Source organism: Castor canadensis, chromosome 3, assembly GCF_047511655.1.
Source record: "Castor canadensis chromosome 3, mCasCan1.hap1v2, whole genome shotgun sequence".
Taxonomy (NCBI): Eukaryota; Metazoa; Chordata; class Mammalia; order Rodentia; family Castoridae; genus Castor; species Castor canadensis.
In genome coordinates this window covers 182013113-182021892 of record NC_133388.1, presented here as the reverse complement: position 1 = coordinate 182021892, position 8780 = coordinate 182013113, and positions in this window count along the sequence as shown.

The following is an 8780-nucleotide window of genomic DNA, read 5'->3' as shown; positions in this document are numbered from 1 at the left end:
TGTCGTCTCTGGAATTTCCATCTCAAAGTCAAAGGGAAGTCCACATAGGCGCTAGTTTAAGTGCCCAGGTCCTTGGTAAGGGTCATTCTGTCCTTCCCGCTGGCCTCCATTTCCCACTCTGATCTGAGTTTGGCAAAGTATGGGTAGTGTGTGACATGGCTTGGCCTCCCTGGGTCAAGCCAGGAAGCTGAAGGGCTTTACCAGAGACCCCGTTTGCCTCGAATGAGAAGCAGGAGTCCTACTGTCTACAAGCTCCTTCTGTGGCAGATTTGCTAACGACTTCACTTTCATTTCCTTTCCTCTCGGTCCAAAAATTAATAAGCTGCCAGAGTTTGTGGCTACTCCAAGCTCCTCCAAGTCTCCCTGGGGGACAGAAGAACTATGTGAATTGCCTCCTGAGGTTCATAAGGGATGATGGCCCCAAGGCCAAGCACATCTGGAGACACCATGGGCCAGTTCTGGGAGGCCAACCCGATGCCTTTGTGGCAGATACATCCACACTCCTGGATACCCAAGGCCAGACCCAAAATCGGAATTGCATTGTAAAACAACCCTTAACATGTGAGGACTCCTTTCCAGTCTGCCGAGGATGATTTCTGTCCAAAGAGGATGACAGACAGACAGACAGACAGACAGAAATGGTTTTGGCACGAGGCTTCCTCAGCCTCTGAGTAGCGAGTCACGGGCCATAACTGAGGTCAAAATATATTTAGCTAGCAGCCATTAAACTAAAACATTTTAAGTAACAAAATGTCAAGTGATCTGGCTAGTCATCTCAACAGGCAATAGAGAAGGGGAGAAGTGAAGTCACTCAATGGTTAGGAAAGAAAATACCAGCAAAAATATCATCGTCCCATCCCACAGTGAGCAGAGCAGGGAGGAGGCAGCAGAGAACAGAGCCCTGGAGGGAAGGAACCGGGCAGGGAGGGTGGGCAGCAGAGGAGACTAGAGGAGGTTGTCATCCTCAGTGCTGGACAATGCTAGCACATCAAGAAACACAGTGGACTATCCTGAGGCCCCCTTCAGACCACCCATTGGTCAGGACACAGCCAGCCTGGTGCTGTGTCAGGCAGTCACCAGGCAGAATGACATGGCTGCAGCAGGAATCCTGGCCCCACCCCATATAGACCCCTTCCAATTCTCTATCCATAAGCACTGGTGGCTCCAAACGTGACCCCTTCCCTCTGACACACACCCAGCCTGGAACCTCCATTCTCCCTCCAGGTGGCCCCTCTTTGGGATCTGCCTCAACCTCTTCTGCATCACTCTCTCTGGTGAACCATACAAAGTCCCACACATCCAACCTCTTAAAACCAAAGTCTCAGCTTGGGATGTAGCTCTGTGGCAGAGCATTTGCTGAGCATGTTCCCAAGGCTCTGGGTTCAATACTCAGCACCAAAAAATCCACAAAAAAACAGAAAACGCCTTTATGCCTATGGAGAGATGGAATGTTACAGATCAAGAACCAAAATTCTGCCAGGTGTAGTGGTACATGCCTGTAATCCCAGCAGTTGGGAAGCTGAGGCAGGAGGATCATGAGTTCAAGGCCTGCCTGGGCTACATAGCAAGACCCTGTCTCCAAAAAAAGGAAGGTCAAAAGCAGGCTGAATTTACATAGCTATGCCACCTCTAATAAAAATCAGCAACATCCCAGAGGGGCAACTATGACCAGTCTTACTCAAATACTTTATCCTTCCCAGGATGTCTGCACCCTCCCCCAGCCCCTACACGCCACGCAAAACATGCCCCTGTGCCTTTGCACATGCTGTTCTCTCTGCTATGATGCCTTCCCTGCCCTTCCTAGTGAACCCTTACTCAATCTTCACTTCCTCTGTGAAGCTTTCTCCAGCCTCTCCACCCAGCATCCCTCCCTCCATTCTAGCCCTGTTCACACTGTGGAATCATAGGAACTTGTTCAACTGAGTTAGAACAGGAGCTTTTCATGGAGGCAAAGAAAAAGATCTGGTTCTGTGAGCCACAAGGTCAAGCTCAGTCAGTTCTTGGCAACCAGACAGTGCTCACATGTTTGTGGAATGAATGAGTAAATGCAAAAGTGCACAGGCCCAAAAGGCCACTGAATTGTCCAAGCTGCTGTGGCATATCAAACAAGGACTTCATACCATATCAGACAAACTGCCTGACCTTTAAAAGTTACTGCAGATCTGAGAATGATGGAAAACACAGCCTAGCCTAGTATGGAATATAGTAGAGAAGAAAATGAGTTTTACCCAAGAAGCCCTATTCAAGACCAGCCGGAAGCGCACCGATGATGGCCTACAAATGGCCTGGAACCCCAGAGTCCAGCAAATGCTCTGCCTTCTTGGATGATTTCTCAGAAAATACGTTCTCCAGCCATCTAGACTCCCCAAAGCATTAAAACCCATGTCAGCCTGAAGACCCCAGCTACATTCCCTTCCCAACAACTGTTGGTCCCAGAAGCTGCACTTCCTACTGTGGAGCACAAACTCAGGAGAAGAGCCCTGGGTTCAGATTCAGGCTTCCCTTGCTAGCTGCACCGTGGTTGCCAAGGTTTGTTATTGCTCTGAGTCTCAGCTTCCGCCTCCAGAAATGAGAGCATTTTTCACCTCCCTGGGGGCTGTTTCTGGGCCAACAAGAGAGACAATGGATTAACAGACATAGTGCAGTGTCTGCCACAGAAGGGTGATGGTCACAGCTCAGTTCTCTTCTCTTCCTTCCTAGTCAGTCCTTCTCCTTACCCTGATTACTGGCTCATCAGTAATAACTGACAAGTCATTATCAGTTATGGCAATAACATCACCAACCAAAAACTTCCCTAAACACTCACTTTCACCAAGGGTCAGGCAACCCAGAACAGTACCTCTACCCCAGAGGTGATGGTTTCTCACACCTGAGCACCTGTTCCCAAGGCTTGGTGGCTGGTCCACCCCTGGCAGCACTACCCTTCTGTACACGCATTCACTCAAATGCTCAGTTATACATTCAACAAACAATGCCCAGAAAACCTTATATGCCAGGATTTGGCTAAATATGAGGGCCTCAGAGTGAACAAAGAAGAGAACATGGCCCTTGATACTGTGGAGCACAAAGCAATGGAGTCTTCCTGGCGTGATGTGCTCAAAAGGAAAAGGGACAAGGAAGAGGGGGCTGGACTCTGGAGGCCATCCTTCAGGGCTGTCTCAGGCACTACGTACGCCATTCATTTCCTAGGATTACAGTTACAAAGTACCATAAACAGGATATGGTCCTAGAGGAAAAATGTCTGATATCCAGGTGTGGGCAAGACCCTGCTCTCTTCCTGCCTCTTCCCACTCTTGGTGGCTCTGAAGATGCTTGAAAAACTGCCTCACTCCTGCCTCTGCCTTGGTCCTCACTGGGTTTAGGGCTCACCCTAATGCAATGTGGTTTCATCTGGATCCTTATCATAGCTACATCTACAAAGACTCCATTTCCAAATAAGACCTCATGCTGAGCATCAGGGTGGATATGAATTTGGAGGAAGGCACAACTGAACCCACTATAGATACCGTATCTCCCAAGAAGGCCCCCTCTGTCCCCACTGGGCCACCAGGACACTGACTCACCCCCCAGGCCCCCTATTTCATCAGGGACATCTTGTGGTCAGGGATCACATCTTTCATCTCTGGATCCCCACTCCTAGAATGGGTCCTGATGCTGAGAAGATGCACAGCAAACTAAACCATTACACAGGATCTTGCAATGTTTCACCACTCCAGGGACAAGGCCATCGCTTCTGAGAAGCCTCCCAGAATTCCAGGGTGAGCAACATTTGCCAAGTGCCCATCAAGCAGGAACTAGAGTAGGCTGGTGTGTAGCTCAATGATAGAGCGCTTGTCTAGCATGCACAAGGCCCTGGATTAGACTCAGCACCAGAGAGAGAGACAGAGACAGAGACAGAGAGAGAGAAAAGAGAAGAGAAAAAGACAGAGAAGAGAGAGAGAAGAGAGAAAAGCGGGAGAAGAGAGAAGCCCAGGTCAGGCATAAGAAACTCTAAGGGAACTCATTTCTTAGCACAATGTCATTTGCCACGTCCTATTCTCTGTCTTGCCAGCAAAGCTTTTGGGGTGACAGCATGAGAGGCCGCATGTTGGAGTCAAATCCAAGGCAGTGGGTGCTGAGGGGCGGGGGTCCTATTTCTGAAATGTCAGCTCTCACGCAATCTTACAGGAATTCTAGGCCACTGTTCAAATGCTACATCATTCTCGTCACGTGAGGAATTGGGTTTTGTTTTCCCTAAAGATACCCGTGAGTCTCTTCATTTCACTTCACTTGTTTGATTGAGTTAAAATGCTAGGGCCTGAGATCCCAAATTGCCCACTAACTGTCCCTTAATAAATCAGTGGTCCAGAAAATGGTGCTTCAAGGACACAAATGGAGACTGAAGACTCCAACAGGATTGCAAATTAGGAAGATGCAGGCCTGGAGGTCTGCCCTCTTCAAACTCCAAGGCTGTCTTTGTGGTTTCCCCAAAAGACTCACATGCAGAGACAAGAGGGCCACCTCAGGGTGACTGCAAAATCAAGTCATACAGAAGGCTGTGGGGAGACATCTGCTGAAGCCAAGACCAGGAACAAAGTGAGGTGTCACTCACAGAGCTCCAGGACTGTGCCTTTTGTGGAGAACTGGCAAAGCACACAGGAATTAATTCCCACATTGGAACTGGATTTATTTGGCTTACTTAACTGAAGGGCAAAAGCATGCTATGGGTTTGAGGGACCCAGATCGCTCTTCACCTGGGACAAAGATCACTGATAGTTATTATGTATAAGAGGCTGGCAAGTAACCCTCAGGAAATATTTGTTAACTGAATGAATCAGGAAGTGATAACAGCTAACATTTGTTGCCCATGTAGCCTGCATCAGGTACCATGATAAGGGTTTTTATCCTTATGGTTCATCCCTGACCACCCTGTCTACAGCAGCCCCCATTCACCCTCACATCCTCTCCCATCCCTCGCTTCTTCCCTTCACATCTTTTATTGTAATTTCTGATGGGTCTGTTTTCTTTCCTGAGTTTATGTAGTCAACATCCCTACCTGAATGGGCAATCCATGCAGGCCAAGAGCACATCTGCCTTGCTCACAGTTGTTACCCAGGTTCCTGACTCCCAGTAGGCAATCAGCAAACATGTTTTGCATACATAGGTACATGGACACATGCCCGTGCTGCATTCAGGATGCAGCACAGGTGACAAAAGATGGGCTTGAGGACTGGTATGTGGCAGTAGGTGCACATAGGAAGGGGTGAGAGGCCATGGGAGGACATGCAGGTCTCTGTCCGGGTGTGCCTGCTGGCAGCCAGTGGGAAGATGGGATGTGGAGAGAGTTGAATGGAGAGATGATGAGTTATAGCCACTACGAGTGACAGGAGGAGTAAGGGAGGTAGGACAGGGACATGAAACAAGGGGGTCACTAATTGGATCCAGTTAACTAATGGAGGGTGAGGCAGCAGGAAAGATAGAGCAGCATCTAGACTGGCTGGCCACAGGACACCTGTGCCATCTGCAGATGGAAGGAAAGAGTCACCTCAGAAGGCAAAAGCACCAAGACCGGGGTGGAGACCTTGTTTCTCTAGCATGTCTGTGTTCCAAACCCCCACGAGCCTGCCGCATCTGTTTCCCCTGTTACATCTCAGGAGCCCATCTTCTAGAACCCCTCTTAAAACTCACCAGCAGCCACTGCAAACACCTCTAACAGTGGTTGGTGTGGCAGCCTTCGGTGTCTGTTGAGGAGTATGATGCAGCTTCTCAGAGTGGATGAGTGAGCAGACTGAGATCAAGTCCCGAGTTTCAACCCAGCTCTATTCTCCAAGGGTTGTGTGGCCCTGAGGAGATTAATCAACTTCTCTGTTACTGTTTTCTCATATCCAAAAATAGTAACTAGGATAATACCTGCCCCTTCATAAAGTTTGCAAGGACTGACTAACTGATTTATGTGAGCACTGTCTGTGAATTAGCCATCATCATCATTACTGTTATTAAACAGAGGGCACTGCAAGGAACAATGGCTATGGAGCCCACCTCTGCCATCTGCTGGCTGGGTGGCCTGGGGAGGGTCTCTTATACCCTGCCGAACTTCAGTGTCCTCATTGGTAGAATGGAGATAATGATGATGAAATTGCCACAGAGTGAGCTGAAAGTCTCCCCCCATAAAAAACATATGTGACCTTATTTGGAAGAAGAACTTTGTATACATAAATAAGGATCGAGATGAGATCATTCTGGATTATCTGGATGGTCCCTAATTCTAGTGACAAGTGTCTTGATGAGAGAAAGGCAGAGGGAGATGCAACACAGGAGAAGTGTGAGTGAACACTGAAGCAGAGTTGGGTAAGATGCAGCCATGAGCCAAGGGATGCCAGAGACACCAGAAGGTAGAAGAGACAAAGAAGACACCACACCCTACAGCTTCTGTAAGGAATGCAGCCCTGCCCACACCTTGATTTTCAACTTCCAGCCTCCAAAACTGTGAGTGAATACACTGCTGCTGTTATAAGCCATGTTTGTGATCATTTGTTAGAGCAGTCACAAAAAGCTCATAAACTCCCTCATAGGATTGCTTCAAGGATTGAACGATGTCCTTGTATAATTAGCAAGCATTAAGTCCCCCCAAATAATTACTATTATCATTCCCTTCCCTTCCCTGAACCTCCATTTTTTCGCTCTTTATATAAAACGAAAATGTGAGCTAGGAATGAAGGTGCACACATTTTTTCTACTTTGGACCAGCTCCTTCACCATGCAACTCCTTTGCAAGGCAGGTTGGGCATGTCATTCTCTAACCTTTCCTACCCCTTTCCCTCCTCACTGCCAGGATCCATGACAGAGAATGCACTGAGTTTCAGGCCTTCACAGAGGACAGTGAGCACTTGTCCTTGTCCCCAACTCCTCACCTGAAGTAATAATAAGACACAAAATACTGGATGGTCACTCATCACGTCTTCCAACATGAAGAAAGATGCTAGACAAGTCATTTAACCCCACAAGGGCACTGTTGCACAAATTACATTTCAGAAATTAGGAGATTCTACTCTTACTTGGGACCTGATGAGAAGGAAAAACTTAAGACAACCATGTATTTATATGTTCAAACCAAAATAACAACCATGAAGTCGCGGGTAGTTGAGAGACAGAAGTGAGATATACCAACAATAGTGAAAAGGATAGGAGGGAGGAAAGAACCATGTTTTCTGGCTGCACTGGGTAGGATGCAATGATCTCTCCTCCAGACTGCACACAGAAGCCCCATATCATCCCTGGTCCCATCCTCTCCTCTCTTCACTTGGTGTCCCCTGCCACCAGCATTGGACAGGCAATCCCAGCAGGGATGGGAAAACAAGTGATCTAAAGACCTCTTTCTTGTTTAAATTCCCCCAATGGTTTCCTACCTCAAGAATTCTGGCTCTGCTTCCAGTCTCGTGTGTTTCTTTATGTGTGGAAGAAAAACTGGTCTCTACTTGATTAGATTCTAAATAAAATGGCAGCAGAGGGCCCACTGAGTAGGCACTTAGTGAATACAATTTTCCTTGCTGTCCCCACAGTCCCTTCTTTCTTCAATTGGCCAAAAAGAGCTCTCCTTATAGACAAACAATGCTTAGGTATTAGCTACAGCTGTAGATAAAAACAGACCAGATCCTCCTGCAATGGGGACATAGAGACCTGCTGTTCTAGGCCTAAGGCACAAGACACATCCCATAAGGGCTCATTCCCTGTAGATGTGGTCAAGGCTTCATTTCTCAATAAGTTTTCAAGAAAATACTTTTGCCCTCAAAATTGTTCCCTTCCTTTGTCTGGAATGGTGATTTATTTCATTATTCAGTGACTGGAAATTCATGAAATTTTGTGGTTAGAGCAAAAATGTGTCACACACAATTCCATATGTCCATGAAAAGGGTTTGAGAAAATCTGACAATGAAAACCACCATTTCTCCCCCAAAGTTTAATGAGCCTCCAGCCTGTTTTTGTTTTAACTTATAATATTTTTATCCCCTTAATCAAAACATTACTTTTATTTTTAAAAAGTAATTAAAGATAAGACTCTATAAGTAAAGATAATGGCCAAAACACTGTAGTTTCTTGGATTAGTTCCAAGACTTAAATTCTCAAATGCAAATGTAGCATTTCTGTTGTGGAGCTGAGACCAGTTGTTCCATGCAGCATGGAGAAATGGGAAGACCAGTAGGCCTTGAAAAGGCATCCAAGGACTTATATTTGAGGTCTGGCTTTCCCTGAGCTAGGAATGAGACTTTGAGTGGGTCCGTAAATTATGGTACCCTATGGATGAAGCTCATCTACCAAATTCTTTTATAAACATGAAAGCAAATGGTGATCTGCTATGACCAGGAATAAAATATTCTACCACATTGTTTGATCCAGCTTTCCAGGATTAAGGCCCATTTGATTTGGGGAGGGATGTGTAGAGGAAGTCACCAAACACCCTCCTGTTAGCAGCAGCCAGACCAAGATATAACGCATGACAGGATGTAGACTCCTTTCTCTCCTTCTTCCAGTCACTAGACTCTCCAAGGGTAACCACTGCCTGATTTCCAACACTTTAGAAGAGTTGGGACTGGTTTTGAATTTCATATAAATAGAATCACCCAGTTCAGACTCTTCTGACTAACATCTTTTTTTCAACATTAAGTTGTAAACTTCACCCATGTCACTACATGTTCCTAGAGCTTGTTCATTCTTTTTGCTTATAAGTTGGAACTATGTGACTATCCCACAGCAGATGCATCTGTTTGACTCTCGGTGGACATTGGTGTGGTTTCCCATTTGGA